The following is a 20,722-nucleotide window of genomic DNA, read 5'->3' as shown; positions in this document are numbered from 1 at the left end:
TACATGGGAGAACCCTATGGAAACACCTATAATTCTTCATGGAGAAATCATCCAAATCTCTCATGGAAGGATCAACAGAGACCTCAACAAGGTTTCAACAACAATAATGGTGGAAGAAACAGGTTTAGTAATGGCAATCCTTTTCCATCATCTTCTCAGCAACAAACAGAGAGTTCTAAGCAGAACCACTCTTACTTAGCAACCATGGTCTCTGATCTAATCAAAACCACTCAAAGTTTCATGACTGAAACAAGGTCCTCCATTAGGAATTTGGAGGCACAAGTGGGACAGCTGAGCAAGAAAATGACTGAACTCCCTCCTAGTACTCTTCCAAGCAATACAGAAGAGAATCCGAAAGGAGAGTGTAAGGCCATAAACATGGCCGAACTTGGAGAGGAGGAAGAGGAAGTGAACGCTACTGAGGAAGACCTCAATGGACGTCGACTGACCTCCAATGAGTTCCCCAATGAGAAAGCATGGAAATCTGAGGCTCACACTGAGACCATAGAGATTCCATTGGATTTACTTCTGCCATTCATGAGCTCTGATGAATATTCTTCCTCTGAAGAGGATGAAGATGTCACTGAAGAGCAAGTTGCTAAATACCTTGGAGCAATCATGAAGCTAAATGACAAGTTCGTTAGTAATGAGACTTGGAAGAACGAACCTCCTTTGCTCACCAAAGAACTGGATGACTTGTCTAGGCAGAAATTACCTCAAAAGAGACAAGATCCTGGGAAGTTTTCAATACCTTGTACCATAGGCACCATGACCTTTAAGAAGGCTCTATGTGACCTAGGGTCAAGCATAAACCTCATGCCTCTCTCTGTAATGGAGAAGCTAGGGATCTTTAAGGTACAAGCTGCAAGAATCTCACTAGAGATGGCAGACAATTCAAGAAAACAGGCTTATGGACTTGTAAAGGATGTTCTGGTAAAGATTGAAGACCATTACATCCCTGCTGATTTCATAGTCCTAGAGACTGGGAAGTGCATGGATGAATCCATCATCCTTGGCAGACCCTTCCTAGCCACAGCAAAGGCTGTGATTGATGAAGACAGAGGAGAATTGATCATTCAAGTGAATGAAGAATCCTTTGTGTTTAAGGCTCAAGGATATCCCTCTGTTACCATGGAGAAGAAGCATGAAGAGCTTCTCTCAAAACAGAGTCAAACAGAGCCCCCACAGTCAAACTCTAAGTTTGGTGTTGGGAGGCCACAACCAAATTCTAAGTTTGGTGTTGAACCCCCATATTCAAACTCTAAGTTTGGTGTTGGGAGGTTCCAACATTGCTCGGAGTATCTGTGAGGCTCCATGAGAGCCCACTGTCAAGCTACTGACATTAAAGAAGCTCTTGTTGGGAGGCAACCCAATGTTATATTTAATCTATTTTCCTTTGTTATTTTATGTTTTCTATAGGTTGATGATCATGAGAAGTCACAAAATCAATTGAAAAAGCAAAAATAGAATGAAAAACAGAAAGAAAAATAGCACACCCTGGAGGAAGACCTTGCTGGCGTTTAAACGCCAGTAAGGGCAGCAAATGGGCGTTTAACGCCCAGTCTGGCACCATTCTGGGCGTTTAACGCCAGAAAGGGGCACCAGACTGGCGTTAAACGCCAGGAAAGGGCAAGAAGTTAGCGTTAAATGCCAGAAATGGGCACCAGCCCGGCGTTTAACGCCAGAATTGGCTTAGAGAGCATTTTTGCCCGCCACTTGGTGCAGGGATCACTTTTCCTTGACACCTCAGGATCTGTGGACCCCACAGGATCCCCACCTACCCCACCACCCTCTCTCTTCTTCTTCACCCATTCACCAATCACCTCAACACCTCTTCCCCAAAAACCTTCACCTATCAAGTCCCATCTTTCTCTTCACCACTCACATCCATCCTTTATAAAACCCCACCTACCTCACCATTCAAATTTAAACCACTTTCCCTCCCAAACCCACCCTCCCATAACCGAACCCTACCCCTCTCTCCACCCCTATATAAACCCATCTTCACTCCTTCATTTTCACACACCCTAAACACTACTTCTCCCCCTTTGGCCGAACCACAAAGCCATCTCCATCTCCTCTATTTCTTCTTCTTCTATTCTCTTCTTTCTTCTTTTGCTCGAGGACGAGCAAACCTTTTAAGTTTGGTGTGGTAAAAGCATTGCTTTTTGTTTTTTCATAACCATTTATGGCATCCAAGGCCGGAGAAACCTCTAGAAAGAGGAAAGAGAAGGCAAAAGCTTTCACCTCCGAGTCATTGGAGATGGAGAGATTCATCTCAAGGGTGCATCAAGACCACTTCTATGAAGTTGTGGCCTTGAAGAAGGTGATCCCTGAGGTCCCTTTCAAACTCAAAAAGAGTGAATATCCGGAGATCCGACATGAGATCCGAATAAGAGGTTGGGAAGTTCTTACCAACCCCATTCAACAAGTCGGAATCTTAATGGTTCAAGAGTTCTATGCCAATGCATGGATCACCAAGAGCCATGATCAAAGTGTGAACCCGAACCCAAAGAATTGGCTTACAATGGTTCGGGGGAAATGCTTAGATTTTAGTCCGGAAAATGTAAGGTTGGCATTCAACTTGCCCATGATGCAAGGAGATGAACACCCTTACACTAGAAGGGTCAACTTTGATCAAAGGTTGGACCAAGTCCTCAGAGACATCTGTGAAGAGGGCGCTCAATGGAAGAGAGATTCAAGAGGGAAGCCGGTTCAATTGAGAAGGCATGACCTCAAACCCGTGGCTAGGGGATGGTTGGAGTTTATCCAACGCTCAATCGTTCCCACTAGCAACCGGTCCGAAGTTACTATAGACCGGGCCATCATGATCCATAGTATCATGATTGGAGAAGAAGTAGAAGTTCATGAGGTTATAGCCCAAGAACTTTATAAGGTGGCGGACAAGTCCTCTACCTTGGCAAGGTTAGCCTTTCCTCATCTCATTTGTCACCTCTGTTATTCAGTTGGAGTTGACATAGAGGGAGACATCCCCATTGATGAGGACAAGCCCATCACTAAGAAAAGGATGGAGCAAACAAGAGATCCCACTCATCATGAAATCCCTAAGATGCCTCAAGGGATGCACTTTTCTCCACAAAACTATTGGGAGCAAATCAACACCTCCCTAGGAGAATTGAGTTCCAACATGGGACAACTAAGGGTGGAGCACCAAGAACATTCCATCCTCCTCCTTGAAATTAGAGAAGATCAAAGAATCATGAGAGAGGAACAACAAAGGCAAGGAAGAGACATTGAGGAGTTCAAGCACTCCATAAGATCTTCAAGAGGAAGAACAAGGCGCCATCACTAAGGTGGACCCGTTCTTTAATTTCCTTGTTCTTTATTTTCTTGTTTTTCGAATTTTATGCTTATGTTTATCCATGTTTGTGTCTTATGATCATTAGTGTCTTAGTGTCTATGCCTTAAAGTTATGAATATCCTATGAATCCATCACCTTTCTTAAATGAAAAATGTTCTTAATTGGAAAAGAGAAGAAGTGCATGAATTTTGAATTTTATAACAGATTAATTATTTTGATGTGGTGGCAATACTTTTGTTTTCTGAATGTATGCTTAAACAGTGCATATGTCTTTTAAATTTGTTGTTCATGAATGATTGGCTCTTGAAAGAATGATGAAAAATGAGACATGTTACTGAGGATCTGAAAAATCATAAAAATGATTCTTGAAGCAAGAAAAAGCAGTGAATACAAAAAAAAAGAAAAAAAAGAGAAAAATGAAAAAAAAACGAAAAAAAGAGAAAAAGAAAAAGAAAGAAATAAAGTTGTGATCCAAGGCAAAAAGAGTGTGCTTAAGAACCCTAGACACCTCTAGTTGGGGACTCTAGCAAAGCTGAGTCACAATCTAAAAAAAGGTTCACCCAATTATGTGTCTGTGGCATGTATGTATCCGGTGGTAATACTGGAAGACAGAGTGCTTTGGGCCACGGCCAAGACTCATAAAGTAGCTGTCTTCAAGAATCATCATACTTAACTAAGAGAATCAATAACACTATCTGGATTCTGAGTTCCTATAGAAGCCAATCATTCTGAATTTCAAAGGATAGAGTGAGATGCCAAAACTGTTCAGAGGCAAAAAGCTAAAAGCCCCGCTCATCTAATTAATACTGATCTTCATAGATGTTTTTGGAGTTCGTTGCATATTCTCTTCTTTTTATCTTATTTGATTTTCAGTTGCTTGAGGACAAGCAACAATTTAAGTTTGGTGTTGTGATGAGCAGATAATTTGTACGCTTTTTGGCATTGTTTTTAGTATGTTTTAGTTAGTTTTTAGTATATTTTTATTAGTTTTTAGTTAAAATTCACTTTTCTGGACTTTACTATGAGTTTGTGTGTTTTTCTGTGATTTCAGGTTTTTTCTGGCTGAAATTGAGGGACCTAAGCAAAAATCTGATTCAGAGACTGAAAAGGACTGCAGATGCTGTTGGATTCTGACCTCCCTGCACTCGAAGTGGATTTTCTGGAGATACAGAAGCCCAATTGGCGTGCTCTGAACGGCGTTGGAAAGTAGACATCCTGGGCTTTCTAGTAATGTTTAATAGTCCATACTTTTCCCGAGATTTGATGGCCCAAACCGGCGTTCCAAATCAGCTCAAAACTGCCTGGCGTTAAACGCCGGAACTGGCACAAGAATGGGAGTTAAACGCCCAAACTGGCACAAAAGCTGGCGTTTAACTCCAAGAGAAGTCTCTACACGAAAATGCTTCAATGCTAAGCCCAAGCACACACCAAGTGGGCCCGGAAGTGGATTTTTCTGTCATTTACTCATTTCTGAAAACTCTAGGCTACTAGTTCTCTACAAATAGGACCTTTTACTATTGTATTTTCATCTTTGGATCATTTTAGATCTTTTGATCATCTTTGGACATCTAGTTCTTAGATCATGGGGGCTGGCCATTCGGCCATGCCTAGACCTTGTTCTTATGTATTTTCAACGGTGGAGTTTCTACACATCATAGATTAAGGTGTGGAGCTCTGCTGTACCTCGAGTATTAATGCAATTACTATTGTTCTTCTATTCAATTCAGCTTGTTCTTATTCTAAGATATTCATTCGTACCCAAGAACATGATGAATGTGATGATTATGTGACGCTCATCATCATTCTCACTTATGAACGCGTGCCTGACAACCACTTCTGTTCTACAAGCAAATAAGGCTTGAATGTTTATCTCTTGGATTCCTTAATCGGAATCTTCGTGGTATAAGCTAGAATTGATGGTGGCATTCAAGAGAATCCAGAAGGTCTAAACCTTGTCTGTGGTATTCTGATTAGGATTCAATGATTGAATGACTGTGACGAGCTTCAAACTCCTGAAGGCTGGGCGTTAGTGACAGACGCAAAAGAATCAATGGATTCTATTCCAACCTGATTGACAACCGACAGATGATTAGCCGTGCCGTGACAGGGTGCGTTGAACATTTTCACTGAGAGGACGGGACTGTAGCCACTGACAACGGTGATGCCCAACATACAGCTTGCCATGGAAAGGAGTAAGAAGGATTGGATGAAGACAGTAGGAAAACAGAGGGACGGAAGGGACAAAGCATCTCCATACGCTTATCTGAAATTCTCACCAATGAATTACATAAGTATCTCTATCTTTATCTTTATGCTTTATTCATATATCATCCATAACCATTTGAATCTGCCTGACTGAGATTTACAAGATGACCATAGCTTGCTTCATACCAACAATCTCCGTGGGATCGACCCTTACTCGCGTAAGGTTTATTACTTGGACGACACAGTGCACTTGCTGGTTAGTTGTGCGAAGTTGTGATAAAGAGTTGAGATTGCAATTGAGCGTACCATGTTGATGGCGCCATTGATGATCATAATTTCATGCACCACACAACTCCTGCTGTAGCTAGGAAAGGTCTTCCAAGGATGATGCATTCATCCTCTTCCTTCCTAGTGTCTAAGATTATGAAATCAGCAGGGATGTAAAGGCCTTCAACCTTTACTAACACGTCCTCTACTATTCCATAAGCTTGTCTCAATGACTTGTCTGCCAATTGTAATGAGAACAAGGCAGGTTGTACCTCAATGATCCCCAGCTTCTCCATTACAGAGAGTGGCATAAGATTTATCCCTGACCCCAGATCACATAGAGCTTTTTCAAAGGTCATGGTGCCTATGGTACAAGGTATTAAGAACTTGCCAGGATCTTGTCTCTTTTGAGGTAAAATTTGCTGAATCCAGGTATCTAGTTCATTAATGAGCAAGGGAGGTTCACTTTTCCAAGTCTCATTACCAAACAACTTGGCATTCAGCTTCATGATAGCTCCTAAATATTGAGCAACTTACTCTCCAGTCACATCTTCATCCTCCTCAGTGGAAGAATAGTCTTCAGAGCTCATGAATGGCAGAAGGAGATTTAATGGAATCTCTATGGTCTCTATATGAGCCTCAGATTCCTTTGGATCCTTAATAGGAAACTCCTTCTTACTTGAGAGACATCCCAGGAGGTCTTCCTCACTAGGATTTTCGTCCTTCTCCTCCCTTGTGCATTCGACCATATTGATCACATCAATGGCCTTGCACTCTCCTTTTGGATTCTCTTCTGTATTGCATGGGAGAATACTGGGAGGAGCTTCAATGACTTTCTTACTCAGCTGGCCCACTTGTGCCTCCAGATTTCTGATGGAGGATCTTGTTTCACTCATGAAACTGAAAGAGGCTTTTGACAGATCAGAAACTAGATTGGCTAAATTAGAAGTGTTTTATTCAGAATTCTCTGTCTGTTACTGAGAAGATGATGGAAAAGGCTTGCTATTGCCCAGCCTATTGCGTCCACCATTGTTAAAGCCTTGTTGAGGCTTTTGTTGATCCTTCCATGAGAAATTTGGATGATTTCTCCATGATGAATTATAGGTGTTTCCATAAGGTTCACCCATGTAATTAACCTCTGCCATTGCAGGGTTCTCAGGATCATAAGCTTCTTCAGAAGCTGCCTCTTTAGTACTATTGGATGCATTTTGCCATCCATTCAGACTTTGAGAGATCATGTTGACTTGCTGAGTCAACACTTTATTCTGAGCCAATATGGTATTCAGAGCATCAATTTCAAGAACTCCCTTCCTCTGAGGTGTCCCATTATTCACGGAATTCCTCTCAGAAGTTTACATGAATTGGTTATTTGCAACCATGTCAATGAGTTCTTGAGCTTCTGCAGGTGTTTTCTTTAGATGAATGGATCCACTTGCAGAATGGTCCAATGATATTTTCGAAAACTCAGATAGACCATAATAGAATATATCTAATATGGTCCATTCTGAAAACATGTCAGATGGACATCTTTTGGTCAACTGCTTGTATCTTTCCCAAGCTTCATAGAGGGATTCACCATCTTTTTGTTTGAAGGTCTGAACATCCACTCTAAGCTTGCTCTGCTTTTGAGGAGGAAAGAATTTATCCAAGAAGGCCGTGACCAGCTTATCCCAAGAGTCCAGGCTATCCTTAGGTTGTGAATCCAACCATATTCTAGCTCTGTCTCTTACAGCAAAAAGGAAAAGCATGAGCCTGTAGACTTCAGGATCTACTCCATTCATCTTTACAGTCTCACAAATCTGCAAGAACTCAGTTAAAAACTGGTAAGGATCTTCAGATGGAAGTCCATAAAACTTGCAGTTCTGTTGCATTAAAGCAACTAGTTGAGGCTTAAGCTCAAAATTATTGGCTCCAATGGCAGGAATGGAGATGCTTCTTCCATCAAATTTAGACGTTGGTTTTGTGAAGTCACCAAGCATTCTCCTTGCATTATTGTTGTTGGGTTCGGCTGCCATCTCCTTCTCTTGTTCTAATATTTCTGAAAGGTTACCTTTAGATTGTTGTAAGTTAGCTTCTCTTAGTTTCCTCTTCAGAGTCCTTTCAGGTTCGGGATCAATTTCAACAAGAGTGCCTTTTTCCTTGTTCCTGCTCATATGAAAGAGAAGAAAAAAAGAAAAGAAGAAGAATCCTCTATGTCACAGTATAGAGATTCCTTTATGTTAGTAGAAGAAGAAAGGGGGGAAGAGTGAAGAAGAATGGGTTCGGATTTTTAGATGAAGAGAAGTGTTAGTAAATAAATAATTAAATAGAATAAGAAAAGAGAGGAAGAATTTCGAAAATAATTTTGAAAAAGAGGTTAGTATTTTCGAAAATTAAAGATAAGATAAGATTAAAATTAAAATTTAAAACAAAAAGAGTTTTTGAAAAAGAGATGAGATATTTTCGAAAATTAGAGAGGGAAAAGTAGTTAGGTGGTTTTGAAAAAGATAAGAAACAAACACAAAGTCAAAGAGTTAGTTGAAAAAGATATTAAAATCAAATTTGGAAAGATAAGAAGATAAGAAGTTAGATAAGATATTTTAAAATCAAATTTTTGAAAAAGATAAAATTTTGAAAAAGATATGATAAAAAGATAAGATAAGAAGATGTGATAAAAAGATATGCTTGAAAAAGATTTAATTTTTAAAATTAAAATTAATTACTTAACTAACAAGTAACTACAAGATATGATTCTAGAATTTAAAGATTGAACCTTTCTTAACAAGAAAGTAACAAACTTCAAATTTTTGAATCAATCGCATTAATTGTTAGTGAATTTTCGAAAATATGATATAAAGATAAGAAAAAGATTTTGAAAATATTTTGAAAAAGATTTATGAAATTTTCGAAAAATAGATAAAATTGAAAAGATATGATTTTTGAAAAAGGTTTTGAGAAGATAAGATTTTTAAAAATTGAAAAATTGACTTGACTTGTAAGAAACAACTAATTTTTTAAAATTTTTGACTAAGTCAACTCAAATTTTCAAAAATTTGGAGAGAAATAAGGAAAAGATATTTTTTTGATTTTTGAAAATTTTTTATTATGAGGGAGAAAAAACACAATTATGACCCAAAACTTTAAAAATTTTGGATCAAAACACATGATGCATACAAGAACACTATGAATGTCAAGGTGAACACCAAGAACACTTTGAAGATCATGATGAACATCAAGAACATATTTTTGAAAAATTTTTGATGCAAAGAAAACATGCAAGACACCAAACTTAGAAATCTTTAATGCATGGACTCTAACAAACAAAAAATGCATATGAAAAACAACAGACAACACAAAACAAGAAAACATCAAGATCAAACAAGAGGACTTACCAAGAACAACTTGAAGATCATGAAGAACACTATGAATGCATGAATTTTTCAAAAAATGCAAGAAAAATTTTTAAAGCATGCAATTGACACCAAACTTAAAGATTGACTCAAGACTCAAACAAGAAACACAAAATATTTTTTATTTTTATGATTTTATTAATTTTTTTATTTTTATTAATTTTTTCGAAAATAAAGTTTGGAAAAACGAAAAATAAAAGAAAAATTTTGAAAAAGATTTTTGAAAAATTTTTGAAAAGAAAATTACCTAATCTGAGCAACAAGATGAACCGTCAGTTGTCCATACTCGAACAATCCCCGGCAACGGCGCCAAAAACTTGGTGGACGAAATTGTGATCCTCAAAGTTGGTCTCTTTGTACTTGTATGAAATTTAAATATTGGATCTATCAAAAATACCCCAAAGAGATCATGGTATGATGAATTGGGATCTTAATAATCCTTGGTAATGGCACGTGTGATCACAACTCCATTCAACTTAACCAGCAAGTGTACTGGGTCATCCAAGTAATACCTTACGTGAGTAAGGGTCGATCCCACAGAGATTGTTTGTATGAAGCAAGCTATGGTCACCTTGTAAATCTCAGTTAGGCAGATTAAATGGTTTATGATAAGTTCGAAAATAAATAATAGACAGAAAATAAAATAGTAAATAGTTACTCATATAATTCGATGGTGGGAATTTCAGATAGGCATATGGAGATACTGTGCTCCTCTAGAATCTCTACTTTCTTATTACATTCATCCAATCCTTCTTACTCCTTTCCATGGCAAGCTGTATGTAGGGCATCACCATTGTCAATGGCTACATCCCATCCTCTCAATGAAAATGGTCCTATGCTCTGTCACAGCACGGCTAATCATCTGTCGGTTCTCAATCAGGTTGGAATAGAATCCCTTGATTCTTTTGCGTCTGTCATTAACGCCTAGCCTTCAGGAGTTTGAAGCTCGTCACAGTCATTCAATCCCAGAATCCTACTCGGAATACCACAGACAAGGTTAGACTTTCCGGATTCCCGGAATCCTACTCGGAATACCACAGACAAGGTTAGACTTTCCGGATTCCCATGAATGCCGCCATCTATCTAGGTTATACCACGAAGATTCTGTTGGAGAATCTAAGAGATATGCGCCCGGCCTAAGGTAGAACAGAAGTGGTTGTCAGTCACGCGCGTTCATAGGTGAGAATGATGATGAGTGTCACGGATCATCACATTCATCAAGTTGAAGTGTAACGTATATCTTGGAATAAGAATAAGGAGAATTGAATAGAAAATAATAGTAATTGTATTGAAACTTGAGGTACAGCAGAGCTCCACACGCTTAATCTATGGTGTGTAGAAACTCCACCGTTGAAAATACATATGTGAAAGGTTCAGGCATGGCCGAATGGCCAGCCCCCAAAACGTGATCAATGGCCCCCTAAGATGAAGAATAAAACAAAACTGAGACCAAAGATGAAACGTGGTCAAAAGACAACTAATACACTAGTAAAAAGTCTTATTTATACTAAACTAGCTACTAGGGTTTACAGAGGTAAGTAATTGATGCATAAATTCACTTCCGGGGCCCACTTGGTGTGTGTTTGGGCTGAGCTTGATCTATCCACGAGCTGAGGCTTCCTTTGGAGTTGAACGCCGAGTTATAGTGTGTTTCTGGCGTTCAACTCCGGGTCGTGACGTGTTTCTGGTGTTTGACTCTAGACAGCAGCATGTACTTGGCGTTGAGCACCACTTTACGTCATCAATTCCCGAATAAAGTATGGATTATTATATATTTCTGGAAAGCTCTGGATGTCTAATTTCCAACGCCATTGAGAGCGCGCCATTTGAAGTTCTGTAGCTCCAGAAAATCCATTTTGAGTGTAGAGAGGTCAGATTCCAACAGCATCAGCAGTCCTTTTGTCAGCCTTTTTCAGAGTTTTGCTCAAGTCCCTCAATTTTAGCCAGAAATTACCTGAAATTACAGAAAAACACACAAACTCATATTAAAGTCCAGAATGTGAATTTAACATAAAAACTAATGAAAATATCCCTAAAAGTAGCTTGAACTTACTAAAAACTACCTAAAAACAATGCCAAAAAGCGTATAAATTATCCGCTCATCACTATGCTTTCCAATACAATCCAAGCTCTCAATTCCACTCCAATAAGCACAATTAAGTTCCAAAAGCTCCCAAAGTCACAATAATCAAACTATATGCATACAAATCACCTCAAATCAACCTAGGGTTCCAATTAAATATAAATTCACAAGGGTTTAATGGCTCTTACCTCTTCCAACAGATTTGGATGTTAAAACCTAAGGCTAAGCAAGGCTTAGAGCAAACCTAATCATCCAAAATCAGAAAAACTCATTTAACCCCAAAGCCCTAGGAACCGAAATTTTGGAGAGAAGAATAGAAAAGATTTCTTGGTTACCTCTCCATTTTTTGTAAGGGTTTTGTAGAGCTCTTCACGAGGAATGCGTAGCTACAAACGGTTCAGCGATCGGAGCTCTCTAGCTCAAGATATGAGCTCCGGAAGATTGAGGTGAATAGTGCTTCTTCTTCCTCTCTTCCCCTTTCTATTTTCTGAAGTGTGTGTGTGTGTTTAATGGGGTTGTGGCTGGTTTGGTTCACTTAATGAGCCTTTTATATGTTGGGCTTGGGCCCAACTTGGGCCCAGTCAAACCCGTTAGCGTTTTTAGCCCGTTTGACCTAACTTCAGGCAAAACCTTTAAAATTAATACCCGGTTTTCAACTTCTAATATTTTTCTAAGGTTTGCGACGATTTTTCACTTTTCTCGTGCGGTACTGGGCAGACTTGAACCGGTTCAACCGGTTCTTGCCGATTCACGATTTTTCGCAGGAAGTACATTTTCTGACTCAGAAAAACCTACTGAGTCCAAAAATCACCTTTAAATCCTCAAATTCTCTCTCTAACTTTTTGGAATATAATTTGGGAAATTAATCACTTAATTAACCAGTTGATTAGTTACGGTTCTTACACGTCACGGTAGTCTCCGTCACTGTCGGAGCTTCCTCTGCTGCCATTTCTGCTCGGATATGCCCTTACTCGCTGTTATGACTGTCGAAAAGAAACGTCGAAGCTATAGCTTCTCCATTCGCCATTCTCTTGTTTTTTTGATAAGACAAATTTTGTTGTGCTTTATCTTGCCATAATACTCCATTTTGACTCTGTTTTATTAGTGTGTAATGTTTCTTTTTTGCCTTGCTTAGTTGTGTTTATTCTGTTTGTTACCTAGAGCTGCTATGTTTGCATTTATTACTTTTGCTTACCGTTCTTCTCCACTAGCAGAGGGTGCTTTGAATAAAAATCATGATGTAGCTGCTGCATAATAAGGTGAAAAGAGGGTTTATTGCATTAAAATCGTTGCGGGTTTGATTCTTTGAGGTAGGAGTTTTTCTTAAAATTTATCTTATATTATAGAGTTGTTAGAAATAGATATTGATATGAAAAATATATCTTTATGATTATGTTTGTCTTGTGGATGTGGTTATTTGTTGGACTGAATTACTGATTATTTGAGTGGTATGCGATTGATGAGAAATTGGTTTGTAAAGTTATTTAGTTGAATGTTATGAAAAGTGGTTTTTTTTTAGTTTTGGAGTTAACTTGATAATATAAATGAATCGGCTTTGGAAATTATTTGAGATATGAAAATGAATTGATTTTGGAAGCAGTTTGATTTTGAATTAGTTTGATTTTTATAAATGATTGAATATTGGAGCTGGTTTGATTTTGAAAAAGATTTATTATTGAAATTATTTTGATTTAAAAATAATTTGATATTATAACCGGTTGAATTTTGGAAAATGATTGAGATTTGGAAATGGTTGAGAAAGGTTTGAGGAATGTTTGGATGGGACTCAAATAGGGTGGCAAAGTGTGAGTTTTAGAGGAGAAACTACTGAATTTTTTATAAAAATTAGAAAGCTTTGTTTGAAGTGATTATTCAGAGAGATTTGGTTTTAAAGACTATATGTGGTTTTAAAGACTATATGTTTTAAGTTTGATTTATTTTAAAAAAATGAATTATGTTTTCAGTTTAAATTATTGATGAACGGAATGGGAGGTCTAATGGTGATTTTGATATTGAGGGAGAGGATAATAATTGAGTATAATTGAGGTATGGTAATGAATTTTAGATTTGAATGAGATTTAAATTGAGACAAATTGTTTATCCTCTATAAGTAAGATGTGACCAGGTACTTTAACTCCCTAGATTCCCCATGGGCATGCATATATATATATATATATATATATATATATATATGAATTTGAGCTTGGGGCTTTGTCTCTCCCCATGGATAAGCTTTGGACTTTTCCATGGATATTATTAACCTTAGAGATGCGCGTACAAAGGGATTGTCTAATGGTTAGCTACCAGGACATGTCAGGTTGCCTGTATAACTGACAGATGAGCTCATTAGTCATAGGGCAGACATGCATCATATGCATTTGCATGCTTTGTTTAAGTTTGAATTTGTTTTGGTTTTCCTAATTACTTAACAGTTATTAACTGCTATCTGAACTATTTGTTGTAACTGCTATCTATACCTGGGCTTTCCTTGCCTGTTTTGCCTGTGTTTGTTCTGGTGTAGTACTTTTGTTGATTTAATATTAGTGCTGAATTGATTATAGTATTGATTGATTTCGTAGTTGGTTTCTGATTAAGATTTAGTAAAGTATGAAATATGAAGTTGGTTCAGCATAGACTTAATGAACCTATATTTGGAACAGTTTGGTCATTCATATTGTTAGGAAAACTTTTAAGATTCTTTTATAAGAAAAATGGGTTTGGATTTCTGGATAATTAACTGATTTCTTTTAAAGAGGTTTTGGATTTTTGGATGGTTAAATCGTCAGTTTTCAAAAGATTCATAAGACAACGATAATCATTGAGCTTGAAAATAGTCTTTTTATGACAATTTTGAAACTCTATGGTTAGACCATATGGTTAGGTTCTCACCCTCATACAACTTTATCTTTTCAGGAAACGGATGAAGAAGCTTACGAAGAGTTTTATTACGTTTTGCTTGTTCGATCTTGTTTTAGTTAGATATTATTTTTCCTCGCCCTTTATATTGTATCTTGTAAAGAGGGTTACGTTATGTTTGTAAGTTATTGTGTAAAGAACTTAGTTATTGTATGTATATATATATAATTAGTTTGTTAGGATGTTTGTGCATTTTCAAATAAAAAATATTTCTAGTTTTTAAAAGAATAGTTTATACGGTCTCGAGTTTTACAAAGGCTCGGATTGTATTATTAAGTATGGAAGTCATTGTAATACTCCTCTCTATCAGAGTGGCGTAGCCGGAAGCGTGACATTCTGTTAGTGAGGGTGTTATAGCCAATGCTCCAAGTTGGCATGCTCTGCTTCACCTATCTCTGCTTCACCTATCATCAAACAAATCAAATGCATCAAAGTTTGATATTTCATGAATTACTACAAGATATATTACCATACTTTAGTGCAACATAATCCTCTTAACAACACATTCACTTAGCATCATTTACTGCATCAAATGAATCTTGTATCTTCATGAAAGAGTCACAATTTCAATCCATGCTTGATGATCTATTATATGCAGAGATATTCCATGAAATCACTTGTTTATTAGCTAAAAATTGTATGAAACTAAACTATAAACTAACTAAATTAGCTAACTAAATTAACTAAGATGCACATGCATCACTGCCGACCACTGTCGCTTCCTCCGTTATGACGCACAATGCCTCCAACACTACAAGAATAAGACCGATTAGCTACCACAAAATAGTCAGAAAATTATCGCTAATATGACACAATATAATTTGTGACGGATTAGCTACCGCCTAGCAACCAATGCTTTTCTCGCTAATTACAAGTTACAGATTAGTGAAGAAAACATAATAGTCGCTAATGCATCGGAAATGTTTTTTAGCAACCGAATAGATAGTCACAAATTTATCACTAAATTAAAAGCTATTTCCACAGAAGATATAGACTAAAAGGTAGTCACTGATTAGCGATGATGAGTGATGAGCGGATAATTTATACGATTTTTGGCATTGTTTTTAGTATGTTTTTAGTATATTTAGTTGAGTTTTTAGTATATTTTTATTAGTTTTTAATTAAAATTCACTTTTCTGGACTTTACTATGAGTTTGTGTGTTTTTCTGTGATTTCAGGTATTTTCTGGCTGAAATTGAGGGACCTGAGCAAAAATCTGATTCAGAGACTGAAAAGGACTGCAGATGCTGTTGGATTCTGACCTCTCTGCACTCGAAGTGGATTTTCTGAAGCTACAAATGCCCAATTGGTGCGCTCTCAACGGCGTTGGAAAGTAGACATCCTGGGTTTTCCAGCAATATATGATAGTCCATACTTTGCCCAAGATTTGATGGCCCAAACCGGCGTTCAAAGTCACCCTCAGAATTCCTAGCGTTAAACGCTGGAACTGGCACCAAAGTGGGAGTTAAACGTCCAAACTGGCACAAAAGCTGGCGTTTAACTCCAAGAGAAGTCTCTACACGAAAATGCTTCATTGCTCAGCCCAAGCACACACCAAGTGGGCCCGGAAGTGGATTTTTATGTCATTTACTCGTCTTTGTAAACCTTAAGCTACTAGTTTTCTATAAATAGGAACCTTTACTATTGTATTTGAAATCTTTGGACATCTAGTTCTTAGATCATTGGGGGCTGGCCTCATGGCCATGCCTAGACCTTGTTCTTATGTATTTTTCAACGGTGGAGTTTCTACACACCATAGATTAAGGTGTGGAGCTCTGCTGTACCTCGAGTATTAATGCAATTACTATTGTTCTTCTATTCAATTCAGCTTGTTCTTGTTCCAAGATATGACTTGTTCTTCAACTTGATGAATGTGATGATCCGTGACACTCATCATCATTCTCACCTATGAACGTGTGACTGACAACCACCTCCGTTCTACCTTAGATTGGGTGAATATCTCTTGGATTCCTGATACACGATGCATGGTTGATCGCCTGACAACCGAGCGCTCGCCTGACAAATGAGCCAGCCATTCCGTGAGATCAGAGTCTTCGTGGTATAGGCAAGAACTGATGGCGGTATTCAAGAGAATCCGGAAGGTCTAACCTTGTCTGTGGTATTCTGAGTAGGATTCAATGATTGAATGACTGTGACGTGCTTTAAACTCCTGAGGGCGGGGCGTTAGTGACAGACGCAAAAGAATCGCTGGATTCTATTCCGGCCTGATTGAGAACTGACAGATGGATAGCCGTGCCGTGACAGGGTGCGTTGAACATTTCCAATGAGAGGATGGGAGGTAGCCACTGACAACGGTGAAACCCTTGTATAAGCTTGCCATGGAAAGGAGTAAGAAGGATTGGATGAAGACAGTAGGAAAGCAGAGAGACGGAAGGGACAAAGCATCTCCATTCGCTTATCTAAAATTCTCACCAATGGAATACATAAGTATCTCTATCTTTATCTTTATGTTTTATTCATCATCTATACCCATTTGAGTTTGCCTGACTAAGATTTACAAGGTGACCATAGCTTGCTTCATACCAACAATCTCCGTGGGATCGACCCTTACTCGTGTAAGGTTTATTACTTGGACGACCCAGTGCACTTGCTGGTTAGTTGTGCGAAGTTGTAGTGATCACAATTTCGTGCACCAAGTTTTTGGCGCCATTGCCTGGGATTGTTTCGAGTATGGACAACTGATGGTTCATCTTATTGCTTAGATTAGGTATTTTTTTTTAGAGTTCTTAAGAATGAATTCTAGTGTTTCAAGGTGATGTTCTTATCATCACCAAAGCTGATTGATCCTCATCAATTTAGCTCTTGAATGCAATGTCCTGCTGAAGCTTGGCTAGCTATGTCTAATTCCTTTAGACTAAAGCTTTAGACTAACATTGCATGATTCCTGGAATTCTCATTAAGAATTTTGATACCTTTATTTTCGAAAAAAAAACCAAAAAATCATAAAAACCAAAAATATTTCTTGTTTGAGTATAGAGTCTCATTTTAAGTTTGGTGTCAATTGCATGTTTCTGTTCTTCTTGCATTTTTCGAATTTATGCATGTGTCTTCATTAATCTTCAAGATGTTCTTGATGATTTCCTTGTTTTGATCTTTGAATTCTATTGACTTGAGTGTTTTGTTATTTCTCATGTGCATTCTCATTTTGTTAGTGTCAGTAGTATACAAACTGCTAAGTTTGGTGTCTTGCATGCATTATCTATTTGATTTTTATTGCATTTTGATTATTCCCCGTTATTAAAAATCCAAAAATATTTTTAATTTGTGTCTTTTCAAGTCAATAATACAGAGAATTGAAGATTCAGAACATACTACAGAGGAATTACACAGAAAAAGGCTGGGCGTTCAAAACGCCCAGTGAGGAAGGCAGACTGGCGTTTAAACGCCAGCCAGGGTGCCTGGCTGGGCGTTTAACGCCCAAAAAGGTAGTGCATTGGGCGTTAAACGCCAGAATGTGCACCATTCTGGGCGTTTAACGCCAGGATGGCACAAGAGGGAAGATTCTGTTTTCAATGCAAATTTTTTTTTAAGTTTTCAAAGTTTTTCAAAATCAAATCTTTTTCAAATCAAATCTTTTCAATCAAATGTTTTCAAAATCAATTTCTTTCCTTTTTCAAAGATACTTGCTATCAATTAATGATTTGATTCAACATTTCAAGTATGTTGCCTTTTCTGTTGAGAAAGGTTTAATGTTTGAATCATATCTTTTCTTTGTAGGCAAGTCATTAATTTTTAAAATCAAATCTTTTTAAAATTGTTTTCAAATAATATCTTTTCAATCATATCTTTTTAAAACCATAACTTTTCAATCATATCTTTTTAATCACATCTTTTTCAAAATGATTTTCAATCATATCTTTTTAACTTCTAATTTCAAAATCTTTTTCAAAAATTACTTGATTACTTTCCCACTCTTGGTTTTCGAAAATCAATTAAAGTTTTTCAAAATGTTTTTAAAATCTTTTTAACATAATTTTCGAAATTTCTTCCCCTCTTCTCACATCCTTCTATTTATGGAGTACCACTCCTCCTCAATGCACAATTCGAACTCTATCTGACTAAGTTCGAATTCTTCTACCTCTTCCTTCTAATTTTCTTTTTCTCTGACACCTCAAGGAATCTCTATACTGTAACATAGAGGATTCCATATTTTCTTGTTCTCTTCTCTTTCATATGAGCAGGAACAAAGACAAAGGCATTCTTGTTGAAGCTGACCCTGAACCTGAAAGGACCTTGAAGCGAAAGCTAAGAGAAGCTAAGGCACAACTCTCTGTAGAGGACCTAACCGAATTCTTCAAAGAAGAAGAACACATGGCAGCCGAAAACAACAACAATGCCAACAATGCAAGGAAGGTGCTTGGTGACTTTATTGCACCTACTCCCGACTTCTATGGGAGAAGCATCTCTATCCCTGCCATTGGAGCAAACAACTTTGAGCTTAAGCCTCAATTAGTTTCTCTAATGCAACAGAATTGCAAGTTCCATGGACTTCCATTGGAAGATCCTCATCAGTTCTTAGCTGAATTCTTGCAAATCTGTGACACTGTCAAGACTAATGGGGTTGACCCTGAGGTCTACAGACTTATGCTATTCCCTTTTGCTGTAAGAGACAGAGCTAGGATATGGTTGGACTTACAACCTAAAGACAGCCTGAACTCTTGGGAAAAGCTAGTCAATGCCTTCTTGGCAAAGTTCTTTCCACCTCAAAAATTGAGGAAGCTTAGAGTGGAAGTCCAAACCTTCAGACAGAAGAAAGGAGAATCCCTCTATGAAGCTTGGGAAAGATACAAACAATTAATCAGAAAATGTCCTTCTGACATGCTTTCTGAATGGAGCATCATAGGTATTTTCTATGATGGTCTGTCTGAACTGACCAAGATGTCTTTGGATAGCTCTGCTGGAGGATCTCTTCATCTGAAGAAGACGCCTACAGAAGCTCAAGAGCTAATTGAAATGGTTGCAAATAACCAATTCATGTATACTTCTGAAAGGAATCCTGTGAACAATGGGACAAATCAGAAGAAAGGAGTTCTTGAGATTGATACTCTGAATGCCATATTGGCTCAGAACAAAATATTGACTCAACAAGTCAATCTGATTTCTCAAAGTCTGTCTGGAATGCAAAATGTACCAGTCAGTACTAAGGATGCTTCATCTGAAGAAGAAGCTTATGATCCTGAGAACCCTTCAATGGAAGAGGTGAATTACATGGGAGAACCCTATGGAAACACCTATAATTCTTCATGGAGAAATCACCCAAATTTCTCATGGAAGGATCAACAGAGACCTCAACAAGGTTTCAACAACAATAATAGTGGAAGAAACATGTTTAGCAATGGCAAGCCTTTCCCATCATCTTCTCAGCAACAGACAGAGAATTCTAAGTAGAACCCCTCTGACTTAGCAACCATGGTCTCTGATCTAATCAAAACCACTCAAAGTTTCATGACTGAGACAAGGTCCTTGATGAGCGGATAATTTATACGCTTTTTGGCATTATTTTTAGTATGTTTTCAGTATGATCTAGTTAGTTTTTAGTATATTTTTATTAGTTTTTAGTTAAAATTCACTTTTCTGGACTTTACTATGAGTTTGTGTATTTTTCTGTGATTTCAGGTATTTTCTGGCTGAAATTGAGGGACCTGAGCAAAAATCTGATCCAGAGACTGAAAAGGACTGCAGATGCTGTTGGATTCTGACCTCCCTGCACTCGAAGTGGATTTTCTGGAGCTACAGAAGCGCAATTGGCGCGCTCTCAACGGCGTTGGAAAGTACACATCCTGGGCTTTCCAGCAATATATGATAGTCCATACTTTGCCCAAGATTTGATGGCCCAAACCGGCGTTCAAAGTCACCCTCAGAATTTCCAGCGTTAAACGCCGGAACTGGCACCAAAATGGGAGTTAAACGCCCAAACTGGCATAAAAGCTGGCGTTTAACTCCAAGAAGAGTCTCTACACGAAAATGCTTCAATGCTCAGCCCAATCACACACCAAGTGGGTCCGGAAGTGGATTTTTATGTCATTTACTCATCTTTGTAATTCTTAAGCTACTAGTTCCCTATAAGTAGGACCTTTTACTATTGTATTTTTCATCTTTGGACATCTAGTTCTTAGATCAGATCTTGGTTCTTCTGGTTCCCTCTCTGGGGCCGAAGCCAATGATCACTCTTGTTCTTATGTATTTTCAACGGTGGAGTTTCTACACACCATAGATTAAGGTGTGGAGCTCTGCTGTACCTCGAGTATTAATGCAATTACTATTGTTCTTCTATTCAATTCCGCTTGTTCTTTGTCCAAGATATCACTTGTTCTTCAACTTGATGAATGTGATGATCCGTGACACTCATCATCATTCTCACTTATGAACAAAGTGACTGACAACCACTTCTGTTCTACAAGCAACAAGGCTCTAGTGTTTATCTCTTGGATTCTTTAACCGGAATCTTCGTGGTATAGGCGAGAACTGATGGCGGCATTCAAGAGAATCCGAAAGATCTAACCTTGTCTGTGGTATTCT

At 37.9% G+C, this 20,722-nt stretch overlaps 2 non-coding genes across 2 annotated transcripts; one reads left to right on the top strand and one right to left on the bottom strand.

The window, feature by feature from the left end:
• The first annotated feature begins 7,306 nt into the window (after positions 1-7,306).
• LOC130978801 (small nucleolar RNA R71) lies at positions 7,307-7,410 on the top strand. The gene has a single exon (XR_009086415.1). It is a non-coding gene; the product is annotated as a small nucleolar RNA R71 (small nucleolar RNA).
• An 11,509-nt stretch (positions 7,411-18,919) lies between these two features.
• Positions 18,920-19,027, bottom strand: LOC130977949 (small nucleolar RNA R71). Its single transcript, XR_009085617.1, has one exon. It is a non-coding gene; the product is annotated as a small nucleolar RNA R71 (small nucleolar RNA).
• Between the last annotated feature and the right edge of the window lie 1,695 nt (positions 19,028-20,722).

The sequence above is a fragment of the Arachis stenosperma genome, chromosome 4 (assembly GCF_014773155.1).
Source record: "Arachis stenosperma cultivar V10309 chromosome 4, arast.V10309.gnm1.PFL2, whole genome shotgun sequence".
Classification (NCBI taxonomy): Eukaryota; Viridiplantae; Streptophyta; class Magnoliopsida; order Fabales; family Fabaceae; genus Arachis; species Arachis stenosperma.
This window is presented reverse-complemented; position numbering and strand designations above follow the sequence as displayed.